At 42.9% G+C, this 17,827-nt stretch overlaps 1 protein-coding gene across 5 annotated transcripts in view; it reads left to right on the plus strand.

Moving 5' to 3' along the window:
* The first annotated feature begins 13,215 nt into the window (after nt 1-13,215).
* MAPK8 (mitogen-activated protein kinase 8) overlaps nt 13,216-17,827 on the plus strand; it is a 30,955-nt gene continuing 26,343 nt past the window's right edge. Inside the window, exon 1 of one of the 5 annotated variants that reach the window (XM_079975344.1) lies at nt 13,216-13,316. The gene's annotated coding sequence lies outside the window, so the exon portion shown is untranslated. Of the gene's footprint in view, nt 13,321-17,827 lie in introns of all 5 variants that reach the window. The other 4 variants (XM_079975345.1, XM_079975343.1, XM_079975346.1 and 1 more) reach the window with 4 other exon arrangements.

Raw genomic sequence — 17,827 nt, forward strand, 5'->3', positions numbered from 1 at the left:
AGTACATAACACTTGTTTTCCTCCTTTAAAAACTAGGTGCGTCTTATGGTCAGGTGCATCTTATGGAGCGAAAAGTAGGGTAGCTATAATTGGGGAGGCAGAAAAAAAGTCCTCCTCTCCTTCCACTCTGCAGTTTTAATCTGAAATCATAGGCGCGGTACTGCACCCAGAGCTCAGAAACTGCTTGTGCTGATGAAATTCCCTGTCACAAAACGCGCCTAGAACAATGGGGGTTTCGAACCCTGCTTAACATTATGAAGGGCAAAATAAGCCCAAAGGAAAGAAGCACAGGCACTTTAATTCAAATGGCATGATAAAATATATCTCGAACTAGCTGCGATTTCTAAATGCTGTATGCAACAGCATCGAGTTAGTAGGCCTGGGCCTGTCTGTTCAGTCCCCCGGTTCTTTAAAAATTCTGGGGCAAGATGTCCTATATGTTATGTACTGAAGTTCTCACCCTGGGCCAGCAGGGGGATACTGTAGATAGTTCAGGTCCACATATGCAAATAAGGGATCGAAAGTGACGTTCAGTGATTGGATAGTTACAGAAAGTTGTTACTGTTGCGTTCTAGTGGAGCTCTATATAAGCAGGCTGGCTGAACCCTTCAGTTCAGTTCTGTTCTGGACTGTGATTAAACAAGAGCTGTTTGAAGAATTGCTGTGTCGTCTGATATATTCATCCACAACTTAACACTATAATTGCAGCTTCATTCACAGTCCTAGTGGCAGTGCACTATTACCCAATGCTTCTCAGCTGGCTGTGTTCTGGCAGCTCCATTAAAAAGGACAAATGCTGTGCTATAATACTTAATTTTCCTAAGTGCTGTGGCTTTATCAGTTATCTCAGAAGTCCTATATGATTATCAAGGGGGACCCACTGAGCCTAGGGCTTGCCAATCGGAAGGTCGGCGGTTTGAATCCCCGCAACGGATGAGCTCCCGTTGCTCGGTCCCAGCTCCTGCCAACCTAGCAGTTCGAAAATATGTTGGAGAAAATATGTTGATATATGTGGAATGAACAAGCAGTCACAAGCCAACCAACAGGTGATTATAATTAAAGCACTTTCCTATATTTTTATTACATATTTATTGATGGTGTGAAATATAGGCTCTCTTGACGTGCAGGTCTTCTAATTATACAAGCATGGGAGCACCTCTGCAATTATAACAGAAGAGTAAACTGCTGTCATGGAGGTTAAAAATGCTAAATCATTATGGAATTATAATCTTCTGGAAGGCCTCAGAGACCTAAAAGGTGAGTGCTAGCAAACATCTAAGGCAGGGGCCAGCAACCTTTTTCAGCCGTGGGCCGGTCCACCGTCCCTCAGACCATGTGGTGGGCCAGACTGTATTTTGAAAAAAAAAATGAACGGATTCCTACGCCCCACAGATAACTTAGAGATGCAGTTTAAATAAAAGCACACATTCTACTCATGTAAAAACACCAGGCAGGCCCCACAAATAACCCAGAGATGCATTTTAAATAAAAGGACACATTCTACTCATGTAAAAACACGCTGATTCCCAGACCGTCCACGGGCCAGATTTAGAAAGCGATTGGGCCAGATCCGGCCCCCGGACCTTAGGTTGCCTACCCATGGTCTAAGGTATGTTAAGGTCCAATGCCAGGTTAGGGAAGAACACTGGAATGACAATAGGCTCCTTGAGGTGGAAAGATGACATAATGGTGTGAGAAATTCCTTGCCACTGCAGTCAACGGGTGATAAAAGGAAAAAGCAGCCAGCTTCCAACTTTTGCCCAGGTCAAAGTGAAAGAACAGTTGGTAACAGCAGCAAGAATACTCATCGCAAAGTACTGGAAGACACAAGATCTACCCACTAGGGAAGAATGGCAGATGAAGGTGATGGAGTACATGGAATTGGCGGAAATGACTGGCAGAATCCGAGACCAGGGAGAAGAGTCGGTAGAAGAAGATTGGAAGAAATTTAAAGATTATTTACAGAAACATTGTAAAATTAAGGAATGTTAGAAGGATGCTGGAATGAAGTTTTGTGGTTTAGCAGTAATGTTATAGAAATAAGTAAAATCAGATTATGAATAGGTGAGAATGTAAAGTCACAACGTATTAAGATGAATTATTAAGATAAAAGTAAAGATGGAAAGGATTTGCTGAAATTGCTAATTGAATTAGAATACAAAAAAAGGGAGGTGTGAGGAGGTCAGGGAAACAAGTAAATGAAAGACAAGACATGGAAAGATTGAAATGTTTTCAATTGTTTTTTATTTTTCTGTATTTTGTATTTTTTGTATTTTTTTCTTTTTTTCTTTCTCATTTCTGTAACTTTTTTTGAAACTTTAATAATTTTTTTTTTAAAAAAAGAACAGTTGGCTTACTGCAGCTCTGAGTGCCTTCTGTGTAGACACGCAATCTGCTGTTTATGCATGCTGCAGGTGCCACTGACCATTTTGACTTTTGCAGGGCCACTGTTGGTCAAAAATATAGAACTGAGTAGGTAGGCAGGGACACAGGAGCAAAGAATGTGGCATTTGCTCTGCCATAGACTCTCACCACCACCACCACTACCACCTGGTTTAAGGTAGGGTGGCATACTGCTTCTGTGCAGTATTATTTTATAATAATAAAAATAATAAAAATAAAAATTTATTTATATCCAGCCCTCCCCAGCCAAAGCCGGGCTCAGAGCAGCTAACAACAGTAAAATAATACAGCATTCTAAAATCAATTCATTATAAAATCAGTTCAAATCAAATGAATGGCAACCATTGGGCTAGAGTTCTGTGAGGATTACCAAAGGAGGGGGTCAGGCTGTGCCCTGGCCAAAGGCCTGGTGGAACAGCTCTGTCTTGCAGTCCCTGCGGAAAGATGTCAAGTCCCGCAGGGCCCTAGTCTCTTGTGACAGAGCGTTCCACCAGATCGGAGCCACAGCCAAAAAAGCCCTGGCTCTGGTTGAGGCCAGCCAAACTCCGTGTGGCTTGGGATCTCCAAGATGTTTATATTTGAAGACTGTAAGGTCCTCCGTGGAACATATCAGGAGAGGCGGTCCCGTAGGTACGAGGGTCCTAGGCCGTATAGGGCTTTAAAGGTAAAAGCCAGCACCTTAAATCTGATCCTGTACTCTACCGGAAGCCAGTGCAGCTGATATAGCACTAGATGAATGTGATCCCGCGGCAAGGACCCCGTAAGGAGTCTCGCCGCGGCATTCTGCACCCGCTGGAGTTTCTGGGTCAGTCTCAAGGGCAGCCCCATGTAGAGCGAGTTACAATAATCTAGCCTGGAGGTGACCGTTGTGTGGATCACAGTAGCTAGGTCAGGGCGAGAGAGAGGTAAGGAGCCAACTGCTTAGCTTGGCAGAGATGAAATAATGCTGCCTTTGTTATAGCTGTAATCTGTGCCTCCATGGAAAGGAAGGTGTCGAAGATTACACTGAAACTCTTAACAGACGGTGCTGGCACTAATTGCACCCCCGCAAGAGGTGGGATCCCCCCCCCATCCCATATTGTCCCGACCCAGTCAAAGGACCTCTGTCTTTGAAGGATTTAACTTCAACCGGCTCCCACATAACCATCCAGCCACAGCTTCCAAACATCTGATCAGTGTCTCTGGGGCTGAGTCAGGATGGCATCCATCAACAGATAAAGTTGGGTGTCATCCGCATACTAATGGCAGCCCAACCCCAAACTCCAGAATGTATTGTGTCCTGAGTAAATAAACCAGTGAAGAGGCTAAGGTGTATTTTTTTGTGAACAACCGCCGGTGTCTGTAGCCAGAGAATACAAAGCTCACTCAGCCCCACCCAAACAACCAAATTCAAGTTACAAAATTTCACCCCTCCCTTTCATAGATAAGTCTCATGATTCTATTTTGTTCATAATGCGTTTTACAGCATTACATTTCAGAAAACGTCCTTCATTCTTACAAGAGGCTAGAGGAATAAGCAAAGGCTCGGAATTCAATTGCGGGAAATCGAGTTTTGGAGAGCCTGCTGTTGCAGAATTGTACCCGATTCACTCTGATTTCAGCTGCACCCTTCCACCAAGGAGCTCAGGTCAGCATTCGTGACCCCCCCCCCTTTTATTCTTGCAACCCAGTGAGGAAAGTTAAGCCGATTGCCCTGCGTTCAAAAGTCAGACACTTTATCCAACATGCCATGCTGGCTCACTTTACAGATTGGTAAAAACTCTGCCATACCTCATGTGCCGCAGAATCAGGCGTGTCTGCGCTGAGGTGCAAAGCTCTCTTCGCCCAAAAGCAGGAAAGATGGGTCGCTTTTCGCAAAGCTATGCTATGAAGCTGCTGCACACCCCCCCTGCCCAAAGGTGCTTCACCTCTGTTTGTTTCTTTCCGTCCCTTTGTGGTGCTAACTGAACCCAGGAGTCCCTCACCTCCCAGAGAGCAGTTTCCTAAGCAACCCTTAAAGCTGGCATGTGACTGGGTTGGAGGCATCAGCAGGATAAAGGATAAAATTGTTCTCCGATACTCCCAGGGAGGTGGTTTGTCTAACAAATAATTAATCTGTTGCCTGCCAGGAACATCTACATGTTTCTGACCTCTATGAAGTGCCGCAAGAAGCATAACTGGGGTGGCAGTGGGGGAGACAGAGGTGGCAGTGGGGATATTGAGATAACTGTAGATTTTTAAAGGGTCATAGGCTATCATCTCAGATGATAATGACCAACTATACCAACAAAGATAGAGTGGCTTGCCAAATTATTGGAGTACTACAATATATCCAAAACAATGGGAGAAATTGGAAGGATCTCAAAAGAGAAGGCAGACAGGGACTGGAAGGTGTTTAAAATATACTTGCAAAACTATATCGAAAAATCAGAACTCCTATTAGAATAAACAAGTTTCGTTTCAAATATTGGAATACTAAATAAGATGGACAACAATGTGTAATAGAAAAAGAAATATGAAATTAGGTTAAAGGTGTGTGAAAGAATGTAATAGAAGTAGAAAGAAAATGCAATTGAGTAGATTGGAAGTCTAACACAAAGGGTGAAGGGTGGTGGATGGTGATGGGAATTATCTGTGGGATTGAGTGTAGGTATGTTGTAGGTATGTAGGTATGTTGTATGAAATGTATGTTTGTATGTGTATTAATGTTGAATTATTTTAACAATAAAAAATTATATTAAAAAATTAAAAAAAAAACATAATGACCAACTATTCTGCTCCATGGTCTAACTGAAGAACATAGGGCCAGCTGTCTCAGAGGTTTTTTGTTTGTTTTGTTACTGATTTGTTTCTCTATAAATAATTTTATTCTGTGTGCTGCTCAATTAGTGAAGCACTCAAGGAAATGTTGCCATATGACATGTGCAATTAAAAGTGTCAGGAACCTTCTTCAAAACAAAACAAAACAAACAGAAATGAACAGTGTTTTTCATTGGCAAGCAAAATAGTTCACTTTCCTATTACTGTTCCGTTCTTGTTTAAAAGAAACAATAAAATTATTGTCTAACTTCCTGCCAGGTGCGTCTTATAAGCCTTCCATGACACTTTTGCTTGCTAAATCTAACACCTTTGACACCTGAGGTGTATATTTTTTGGAAGGTACCCTATCTTTTGTCATCGCATTCTTTCTCGTAAATGCTTAAATTGTTTTCAGTGTGGTTTTCTTCATTGCTAAGCCTCTTCTCTCTCCTTAGACCTTCTTCCATAGAATTGCAGAGTGACTCTGTGTTGCCATGCTTGCAGCACCACCTGTCTGTGGCCAAGCAAACTGCAACGTGATGACACTCAAAAGTTATTTTATATAGTAAAAGGGCAAGGGCAAGACTTCCAGATGTTGCTGAACTACAACTCCCATAATCCCTGACTATTGGCTATGCTGCTTAAGAGTGACAGCATCTTGAGAGCTAAAGGTTTCCCACTCTGAGCTAATCCAAGATATTGGATTAAAAATCATGGGGGGGGGGGGGAATGCCTTGAATTGAACTTGTTGAACTATTTAGGTACAACACTTCTCTACAATGCACTGTCTCTGGAAAGTAGAGATTTCCCAGGAGACTTCATTAAAGTCTACAGAAACAACACAGCGTTGTGCTGAACATTTTTTTCTTATTATTTCCCCCAGTGTTCAATCAATATTAGTGTGGCAGCACATGCAACTCTGGAACTCCCTGCCTATTGAGATCAAGCAGGAGTCTCCACTGCATTCTTTTGGGCGCTTGCTAAAAACAGTATTGTTTAGACAAGGCTACTCTGTTTTAGCATTTTAACTTTGGTATGTTTTAAAGCGGGGTCATGAATTTTCCTCGATTTCATTGTTTTATCTTTGTGTAAAGCACTTTGAGGTTTTTGGGGGTTTCTTTACAATCAAGCAGCGAAATAAAATAAATAATTGTGAAATAAAATAAATAAATTTGTTTACTGGTTATTCCTGATATTGTTGATATGAATTTAGGTAGGCAAATTTTATTTTATTCATTATTTAAGATGTGATATTTGATAAATGTGATTGCCTAATAGCAAAAATAAAGAATTTTTAAGATCGGCTTAATTGGGAATTTTAATTTTCATGTGTTCCTTCTTTGATACTAGTAATAGTATTAATAATAATTACTAGTATTATTACTGGTGTTATGAGAGTCAAGGTTATGCTAAGCTAAATTGCTCATCAGTATTCACCACTTTCTAAAGGTCTGCTCTCGTGTATTTATGGTTAGGAGTCAGGGGCAACATCCCTGTGCATTTTTGCCCCACATGCTCAGTCCCTGACTTGCCCAATGTTGAGTGGGGAAGTCTACCTTTCCTTGAATGCGAGTAGATTTAATTAAAAATCAATGTTCCCTATTGCTTGAAAATCACAAGCGAAGAATGCAAGAATCAGGTTCCTCCAAAGCTGGTTCTATTTAATTTGTTCATAAATTACCTGGTGGAGTTAGGAGCAAACAGCGAGGTGGCCAGGTGTGGTTTTTTGATGACTCCAAATTGCCCTGTGACAGCTTCCCAAGGATGCAATTTTGCCCTTTATGCTCTCAGTGCCCTGTTTGTTTAGCCGTTTATACTGCATAAGCCCTGGCTATTCACTGGCTTCCCAAACAAGCTTACAGCACCGAAATGAGTCTTCAGCAGCCTCCCCATATAGCACAATGGAGCAACTTCTTGGAACTTTTGAAGTGGGGATTACAGTTCCAATTTTAGCTTTGGTGGTTTCAAGGTCAGGAAAGCTTCTTAAAATCCTGCCCTTAATTAGAAACGACATACAAATCTTCTTAACCTAAGCCATCTTCATGGCCTCTCTCGGTAATATATTGCTGGGATTGTATTTCACTTATAATGGGACTTGCCTCCATTATAAGGTCAGAGTATCTTCTCCGTTGGGTTAATGATTGCTTATTTTCGCCTCACAATTCCCCAAAGCAGTTACTTGCTTCTTACAGGCGAGTTTGTTCTATGTTGTTTCAATAAAGACACCCCCAAATTTATGGCAAGTATATGAAATAATTCCACCAATCCTATGACCTTTCCATGGGGGATTGTTGCTGTGGTTGCATTTATTTATTTAATTTGACTGCAATAGAGTTTACAGCTGTGGGATTCAATCACAAACCAGCAAAATGCAGAGCGCACAGTTGAGGTGTAACAGTCTGAAAGTGGCCTTCCTTGTTTCCATGGCACACATGACAAAAACTGAACCCAGGCCGTTATGCATGGGAAGCAACCATGCCTTCTTTCCCACAAGTCTCTGAGGTTTCTGAGCGTGTCGTGCGGATGCCTGATGATCGTCTTCCAAAGCAACTACTCTATTCCGAGCTTAAAAATGGAAAGCGTAATGCTGGTGGTCAACAAAAGAGGTTCAAAGACTGTCTCAGGGCAAATCTGAAAAAATGTAGTATAGATACCAACAGCTGGGAAACACTTGCCTGCGAGCGCTCCAATTGGAGAAAAGCCTTTACCAAAGGTGTCCTGGGATTTGAAGATGCTCGAACTCAGAATGCAAGGGAGAAACGTGCTAAGAGGAAGGCACACTTAGCAAATCCACACGATGATCCACCGGGATCACTCCACCGGGAGCCAGTGCAGCTGGAAGAGCACTGGGTGAATATGCTCCCATGGCAGAGACCCCGTGAGGAGCCTCGCTGCAGCATTCTGCACCCGCTGGAGTTTCTGGGACAGCTTCAAGGGCAGCCCCGCATAGAGCGAATTACAGTAGTCAAGCCTGGAGGTGACCATCGCATGGATCACTGTGGCCAGGTCGGGGCGGGAAAGGTAAGGGACCAACTGCTTGATGCGGCAAAGGTGGAAAAATGTCGCCTTGGCTGTTGTTGTAACCTGCGCTTCCATGGAAAGGGAGGCGTCAAGGATTACACCCAAACACTTAACGGAAGGCAATGGCACTAATTGGGCCCCCGCAAGAGAAGGGAGTTGGTCCCTCATCCCCATGCCATCCCGACCCAGCCAGAGGACCTCTGTCTTTGAAGGATTTAGTTTCAGTCGGCTCCCACGAAACCATCCAGCCACAGCTTCCAAACATCTGGTCAGTGTGTCAGGGATTGAGTTGGTATGGCCATCCATCAGCTGAACCACAGCAAACCTTTCTGTTCTCCCCAATATTATATGCAAAGGCCATAGAAGGAGGGAAAACCATAATGTTTTATGCGCGTAAACACACAAATACTTATTTTTATTACTATTATTTCATAATATTCATTTACTGCTTGATTGTAAAAAAACCCTCAATATGGCTTTTACGACAGACGGAATAGTTAAAACTGAGGAAAATTCCCAACCCTACTTTAAAACAAGCGGAACTTAAAATACTAAAACAGATTTAAACAACCTTGGCTTTCTAAGCATCTGGGTAGGATTGTCTGAACAGGAATGCTTTTAGCAGGCGCTGTGCAGTGCCATGGAGGCGGGGAGTTCCAAAGGGCACATTAAACAATCAAGTTCTTACCAATGCGGAACAGGAATCATGTGGCACTGCTGATCCAAAGCAGCCGGGTGGGCGCTTATGGGGTAAAGGCCATCTTGCAGATCAACTGCTCCTGAGGCGTTAATGGCTTGATATGACCGCCATGACCGTATAACACCGGTCCTGAAAGACCTACATTGGCTCCCAGTATGTTTCCAAGCACAATTCAAAGTGTTGGTGCTGACCTTTAAAGCCCTAAATGGCCTTGGTCCAGTATACCTGAAGGAGCGTCTCCACCCACATCATTCAGCCCAGACACTGAGGTCCAGCTCTGAGGGCCTTCTGGCGGTTCCCTCATTGTGAGAAGTGAGGTTACAGGGAACCAGGCAAAGGGTCTTCTTGGTGGTGGCGCCCACCCTGTGGAACGCCCTCTCACCAGATGTCAAGGAAATAAACAACTATCTGACTTTTAGAAGACATCTGAAGGCAGCCATGTTTAGGGAAGTTTTTAATGTTTGATTGTATTTTTAACATTCTGTTGGGAGCTGCCCAATAGCCAGATAGGAAGGGTATAAATAATAAAATTTCTTCTTCTTCTTATTGTTAATATGCCAGTAGCCACACCTCGAACTCGAGCCCTGCAACCAGTGCAGACCTCACTCTGGTCAGCAATTGTGCTGCAGCATTCTGCACCTACTGCAGCCCCGCCGGGTGACACCCCAAGGTGTCCATGCAACTTGCGGGTCACACGTCAGTTCTAAATCTGGATCCAGAACAGGACGGAACAGGAGTGAGGGCTCGTTCCTGGCCCACCAGGCCTTGTGGCCCAGAGACTGAGCTCTGTAGCAAGAAATCCGATTTTTCTCCTCAAAGGGAGAAAATCTGCAACCTGGAGTTTGCGAGCGGGGATGTCACACGTCAGCAGCAACAAAATGTTGCAGCACGGGGCACTCTTGTTCAGCCTTTTTTTTGGTGGGGGGGGGGGTCGCATTTAAGAGCTAAATTCTTTTGGGAATTATAGGGACAGAACTACCTAAACTGTAGATAAATTTATTTATGACTGCTACTACAGCAGCAAGAATGTTACAGTATTTGCCCCAAAGTGGAAAAAAGCAGAAGTTCCAGAAAAGCAAGAATGGGTACAAAAACTTGTGGAATATGATGAAATGGCGAAACTTACCGGAAGAATAAGAATTCAAGATAAACTTTTTTTAAAAATAAATAAATATGGAAATGGTTTATTGAATATTTACAGATAAACTGCAAATGGATAAAAACATTGGCAGCAGTTTCACAAGAGTATATATTTGCAGGAGATAAATCAATGAGCAACTTGAATATGCAGAAGATATTTTTTAAAAAATAATAATTAAACGAACCGCAGAAAGAGGGGGAAGGAAGTCAAAATTTGGAAATGTTAAATTGGCTGTTAAACTAATGAAATGTATAAATTTGAAAAGCATAAATAAGAAACTAAAAAAGAACTAAAGCCCCCGAAAACACACACACACGTGCGCAGACAATAGGATAGCTCCTGCGCAAGAGTATATAGAATATCAATACTTAATTGGCTTAGGATTTTAAATGAAGTGATGAATTAATATGTTTAATTTCATAATGTGAAGATCTAAGGATGTTAATGTTTAAGTTGAATTATTTTAAGAACTTAATGGTTGAACCATGAAATTCAACCAAGGGGAAGCGAGGAAGTCATTTAACAATGTTAATAAGTGTAATTTTAAATAAGGTTATGATTTATGTTTGTTTGTTTTATGTGTTTTTTTTAAAATAATTTTTATTGTTTTTCAACACAAATATACAATCTTATCAAAATTTCACAAATTTAACTCTGTTTGGACTTCCTTCATCTCTGACAATCATCCATTTCCCCCTCTCAATTACGCATTTCTTCTGTTTTTATTGCCATTGGTCTTCCCTCCCAATATCTATATCTTTTTAACAATATATCTCAACTTTCACAGTGCTTCTTGCAACCCCGCTAGCGTTGTTTGGACATCACATATACTTTTCAGATATTCAACAAATTTTCCCCAGTCCTCGATGAACTTTTGGTCTCGAACATATCTGATTTTCCCAGTTAGTTTATCCAGTTCTGCATTGTTAATTTCATTCTCCATTCTTCTATCGTCGGTATTTCCTCTTGTTTCCATTTCTGGGCCAGTATTTTAAGAACTTCATGGTTGAACCATGAAATTCAACCAAGGGGAAGCAAGGAAGTCATTTAACAATGTTAATAAGTGTAATTTTTAATAAGGTTATGATTTATGTTGTAGCACCCTGCTTGTGGTTAACGCTTAGCTGGAATGAAATATTCAACGCAGCAATAGAGAAATTAAAATAATAATTTATTTGTCAGACAAATAAATATGAGGCACAGTGGTATATGGTTACCAAGCTCTGGCCTGGCCTCCTGCCATTCTGGCCAGCACTTATATTTCCTCAACCCAGCCCCCTTGCTCCTCCTTTGGCTGCCTCTGTCCAATCAGCCTGGTTGAAATTCCTATTGGCTGTTTGCTAGAACCAATCACAAAAGATACACCCATTTCCTCTTGTCCTTTTATGGGAAACAAAAAGCTATATATTCTTCTATCTATAAATGACAAATAAGTAGTAATATATCTTACATGTGTCTCAACAAGGAACCTTAATTACCAGCTCACCTCGCCCTATTGCCCTCCAAAACAAATGGTTTAATCTCAAATTTTTATCTTAAACAGATGTCAAGGATCATCATTGAAAGATCTCCTCTTGAAGGTCTTTAAACAAAAGCTTGACAAATGCTCTAATGATGTTTCCTGCTTGGCAAGGGGGGCTGGGCTGGTGGCTGATGGCCCCTGTGATCTCTTCCAACTATATGAAATAAGAATCTAGCATAAGGATTTAACATTTCTTAGTTTCTAATTCCTTTGCATAATTACATTTAAGCCAATATATTTAATACATAACATAGATAACCTTTTAAAAGGAAAAGAAATCTTAAAAGGATCTCAGTTTAAGAAAGAAACAACTTTAGAAAAAGACTTCCCAAAATATTCTCTTCCTTTCTGCCAGCTAGATGCTTTTCCATTGCTCTTGACCTTTCAACCTTAGGAAAATATGGCTCAAGTTTAATGGGAGGCACATGGTTTTATTTTACTATTTACCCACTCTTAATTATGTTTATCTCTTTTTTTATCTTCTGTAATATGTAGGGTCAGTGTAACCTTGGCTGTCAGCCTGTAATTCCCTTTTTACGACTTTGAGAATTGTTTTCTGCTATAAATCAGGGGGCCCCCTTGTCTAGGAGGAAAAACATTTTGCCAAGGTTCTTAGGCAGCTGGTCTTCTGCCTGGCATGAAACATTTGAAGATCTTTAAGCTCATTTTAAAATACAGGCCCTGATCAAAATATAAGCTTGATAAAAATGCAGGCTTATGATTAGATGCCTCAATGTTTGTTTGTTTTATGTGTTAGTTTGTTTATAATGTTGTGAAAACCAATAAATTTTTTTTGAAAAACTGGAAGAGTGGCAGACGAAGGTGATGGAATATATGGAATTAGCGGAAATGACGGGCAGAATCCGAGACCTGGGAGAAGAGTTGGTGGAAGAAGATTGGAAGAAATTTAAAGATTATTTACAGAAACATTGTAAAATTAAGGAATGTTAGAAGGATGCTGGACTGAAAATAAGTGGCATTAGCAACAAAGTTAAAAAGAGCATGCAAAAATGAATTAAAAAATTGGTGAAATTATAGAGGTACAGTATGTTAAGATCCAGAGTTAAGATAAATGGAAGAGGGTAAGGATTTGCTGATTTGAATATTTTAATGGCAATACAAAAAGGGGAGGTGTGAGGAAGTCAAAGAAATAAGCTAATGAGTTTAAGGTTATATAAAATGGATTTGTTTTTTAACTTTCTTTTTTCTAAACAAAATAAAAAAAAATTCCTTCCAGTAGCACCTTAAAGACCAACTAAGTTGGTATGAGCTTTCGTGTGCATGCACACTTCTTCTTTTTTCTATTTTTCTAGTTTTTTGTACCTTGTATTTTTGTTTGAGAGCTTTCTCCTTTTTTCTTGTTTTACTATGTGTTTTTGTATTTATGATTTTGTAAAATCTTAATAAATATTCTTTTAAATTTTTTATTTTTATTTTTTGGAAAAAAAGAAAAAAAAGAAAAGAGAGTATATAGGATATCGCTCCTGCGCGCGGATCGCTGAGGGAGCCTTTCCCTCCCGCCGCCTCAGCGCCCTTCCCTGAGGAAGATGCCGGCCCGGCCCGGCGGCGGAGGCTGAGGCGCGCCGCGGCCTCTCCGGCCGTCAGGAGGCGGGCGTGAGGCGGCGTGCGCCCGCCCCCTTCCCCGCCCCGCTCCGCCTCGCTGTGGTCGGCGGCGGCCAGGCAGGAAGAGGCGGCGGCGGCGACAAGGCCCGGCTGAGGCGAGGAAGCGGAGCCAGCGAGCGAGCGAGCGAGCGAGTGAGTGGCTGGGAGAGAGCGGGCTGGCGGCTGGGCCTACCTCCCTCGCGCCCATGGGTGCCTTTCTGAGGGGAGAGAGGGAGGCAGAGAGGCGCCCTCGCACCCTCCTCCTCCTCCTCCTCCTCACCGGGCACAGGCTGCCACCGTCGCCCCCGGTCTCACAAGGCCTCACTGGGCTTGGAGCGGGGTGGGGGTGGGGGCTGCCTTCTTCCTCCCCCCCCCCTCCGTCCACCCCGCCGCCCCATCTCCTTTTTGGGCCTGCTCCCCTTTGCAAAGGGGAGGTTGCAAAGAAACTTGGGGGCCCCTAAGGGAGGTTGTGTGGTTGCGTGCTTTTTGTGTGTGTGTGTTTAAAAGCGGCCCTGGGGGATCCCCTGATGAAGGGGTTTGTGTCCCCCCCCCAATAAAATATTTGAGGGGGAGGTTTGAGGGGAATTCCCATTCAAATGGGGTGTGTGTGTGTACCATGGGGCTTCCCTGAGGCCCCCAATATTTTATTCAAGTTGGGCACCCCCCTGGGTGCTATAGAACACAGCAATGATCATAATGGAAGTTGGCATAGAATAATGATAATGGTTAGGGGACGCAGGTGGCGCTGTGGGTTAAAGCCTCAGCGCCTAGGACTTGCCGATCGAAAGGTCGGCGGTTCGAATCCCTGCGGCGGGGTGCGCTCCCGCTGCTCGGTCCCAGCGCCTGCCAACCTAGCAGTTCGAAAGCACCTCCGGGTGCAAGTGGATAAATAGGGACCGCTTACCAGCGGGAAGGTAAACGGCGTTTCCGTGTGCTGCGCTGGCTCGCCAGATGCAGCTTTGTCACGCTGGCCACGTGACCCGGAAGTGTCTCCGGACAGCGCTGGCCCCTGGCCTCTTAAGTGAGATGGGCGCACAACCCCAGAGTCTGTCAAGACTGGCCCGTACGGGCAGGGGTACCTTTACCTTTAATGATAATGGTGATCATTGGCACCCCTGGGATAATGATGGTGCTGATGCTGCACATTTTGTTGGGCCCAGTGTGCACAAAATGCAGATTACAGCATGCTTGTTTTATTATGCATCTGACTTGTCTCCCCGAAAATTACCCCTTCTCCCCCTTCTTGTTTTCACAACATCCCTGCGAAGTGGACCGAGAGGTGCTGAGTGGCTAGGCGGGAGCCAGTGTGGCGTAATGGTTTAGAGAGTGTTGGACTGGGACCTGGGAGACTAGGGTTTGAATCTGCATTTGGACATAGAATCGTAGAGTTGAGAGGGACCAATTTATCCATCTACAGTGGTGCCTCGCAAGACGAAATTAATCCGTTCCGTGAGGCTCTTCGTATAGCGGTTTTTTCGTCTTGCGAAGCAAGCCCATTGACAGCTTAGCGGATTAGCGCTATTAGCGGTTTAGCGGCTTTTAGCGGATCAGCTGATAAGCGGCTTAGGGCTTAGGAAAAGGGGGGAAAAAGGGAAAAAACCCCGCAGGAACTCGCAAGACATTTTCGTCTTGCGAAGCAAGCCCATAGGGAAATTCGTTTTGCGAAGCGCCTCCAAAACGGAAAACCCTTTCGTCTAGCGGGTTTTCCGTCTTGCGAGGCGTTCGTCTTGCGGGGCACCACTGTAATCACTACAAACGCATGAATGTTCAGAGGGGTGGGAAATGGTATGAGTGAGGCCACAAGATGCAAGAATGTGCGCTGAGCTCAGAAGGCATAGACATGTTGCAAACCATTTGTGTTTCTTGTGTGTCATGGCTTTTTGGTTCTGTTCGCCGCTCCAGTTTATGTTTCATCTATCGGTGTCTTCCAAATGAGAATTACGCTTTATGTTTTTGACAGTGAGGTTATGCTCCACAAGAAAACTTCGTTCTTTAAGATGCTGCAAGGTTGCTATCTAGTGGGCTCCAGTGACATGCTAATAAGGAGTGTGAGTAGCTCCTTGCTTCTTGGAGTAAACCTATCCTGTATGGGCTTATGTAAATTACACTAATTAAACTTAAGGCCCACTATCCAAACGCTTAGTATACAAAAAAAATCACTTATCAAAATATGAGGAAGTAGTACTCTTAATCTTGCTATGCACATCGCAGATTCAAATATCTAAACAGCCAGATCTGTGTGTAGCACTGTTAAACAAATAAGCCTCTTTAAACAAGGCTTACTTTTTCAGCAGCCTTTTCATCAGAAACCATGGTGAAGAGGGGAGGAAGGATGAGAGACTGGACAAATAAGATAACATTTTTTCCTTCCTTGTTGCCTTTTGCAAGGTTTCAGAGGGTTTCCCCAGGGTTGTTGTTGTTGTCGTCATTTTGGGATCAAAGTTCCTTGGTCAGGAACACATTAGAAATTATCAGTAGAAATACCGTATTTTTCGCCCTATAGGGTGCACTGGCCCATAGGACGCACCTAGTTTTTTGAGGGGAATTTTTTTTAAAAAAAATTATCCCCCCCCCCAGCCATAGGACGCACGCACATTTCCCCTTCATTTTTGGAGGGGAAAAAGTGCGTCCTGTAGAGCGAAAAATACGGTAGTTGACCCTTTATGTGACCGCTTGCCTGACAAAAGGTTTCCCGATAACACATTTTATTCGGATAGCAGGACCTGTCAGTAGACCAATCCTTTGCAGGTTTATACAGATATAACCCACTGTATTTAATGGAGATTACAGTGGCACATTGGGTTACAGACGCAGAAATAGTACCTCAGGTTAAGAACTTTGCTTCAGGATGAGAACAGAAATCGCATGGTGGCGGCGCGGCGGCAGCAGCGGGAGGCCCCATTAGCTAAAGTGGTGCTTCAGGTTAAGAACAGTTTCAGGTTAAGAACGGACCTCCAGAACGAATTAAGTTCTTAACCTGAGGTACCACTGTACTGTACTCCCAAATAAGTGTGATTAGGATTGTAGCATTACATCATTTGAAGATTGGCATGCTTGCATTTGTCAGAATTTGTTACTTTTCTTACTAAGCACTTCTGAATTGACTTTTCAAGGCTTCAGGTTGTTTCATGCCAAATCTTCTTCATAACTGGTTACTTATCCATGAGAAAGTTTACAGGATTATGCTGAGTTGACATGCTGTAAATAGAAGTTGCAAAAAGATTTGTGGTTATTGATTGATCTCTGAAGTTCATGCTGAATTTCAGTGTCACACAATGCAAAGCATTAATATGGGTCTTCCCAAGTACTTTCTAATCTTAATCTTTGCAACCCGCTCCCCTCACTGTTAGGATTCAGCCACTTGCCCCAAACCATCACCAGGTGTGTTGAATAGCTGGGCTCAACATTTTATTATGTTTATGCATTAATGAGCCTTAAAACTTTCCCAAGGTTGTATTTCCTAAATAACATAGTTTCTCTATGATGGAAAATAAATATGCAATCGCTTGATTGGCCCAGCTCAACTCTTACTCCATTTTTACACCTATGAAAGCAGTTCAATCCAAATTTCTGAGGGCTGTTCTTCAGGTACCCTTTGGCATGACAAACATCACCCAGTGTCTGGAGACTGGCCTCTAGAAAGCTGTAGAAGCCAGGGATTGGCTTGCTATTTTCCATTTTTTGACTGAAGCTAACCTTACATCCAACGGGCTTAGTAGCCCCACAAACCATTCAGTTTGCTGTTCATAAAACTTCTGAACTCTAGCTATACAGATTTTCCTTGGGCTCTGCCATTTCTCTGGAATAGGAGAGGGCTAGAGTGGCTCTAAAGCAATGTTTTGCAGATGTTGAACATCAACATCATCTAGGTTCAACCTCCAACCACACACTAATTGATGGAGCAGTCTAATTCAGTAAACCAGCTAACTGTCTTTCTGCACTCTTGGTCCAAAAGCACTGCAGAGACTTCACACTGGTGCACCTAAATGCTACTGGAGGGAAGATATTTTGAAATATAAAGAACATGCAGCACTTAGAGGGCTTGAAACAGTCTTCTTTTGCAGGACCCCAAACCCACCTGTCCTCCCTAGTCCCCTAGACCAGACAAAAGGGAGAAGAAAGGCAGACTAGGACACATAGTGCCCCTGAGATAAGCTTAAAGGCAAATTATTAACCCTGCTCTTCTGATGAAAGTAGAGCCAGGACTGGGAGGGACTATTCACTTTGTTAATCTTTATTATTAAGAAATCAAAGCAAGAAGCACATAGAACACCTTATCCAGATGTGTATAATAGAGTGAAAGGAATAAAGAAAGTAAATAGAAATAGCATATAGAAAAGTAATATTGGAATGAATATTATTGAAAGTTGTAGTCGTAACATGTACTCCAAAGAGGAAAAGTACAAAACGTCAGTTCCTGGCTGTGATTGCTTGTTGCAGCACAGTACTTGGCCACACTGAGAGTGATAGATTCATTTTGATCTGAGAGAAGTAGGAGGAGGGTGGATGGCAGTTAACGGATTGAGGTTGAATCCTGATAAGACAGAAGTACTGTTTCTGGGAGGCAGGGGACAGGTAGGTCCTGAATGGGGTAAATGTGTCCCTAAAGGACCAGGTACTCAACCTTGGGGTCATTTTGGACTCATAGCTGTCCGTAGGG

The sequence above is a fragment of the Podarcis cretensis genome (genome assembly GCF_951804945.1).
Source record: "Podarcis cretensis genome assembly, chromosome: 5".
Classification (NCBI taxonomy): domain Eukaryota; kingdom Metazoa; phylum Chordata; class Lepidosauria; order Squamata; family Lacertidae; genus Podarcis; species Podarcis cretensis.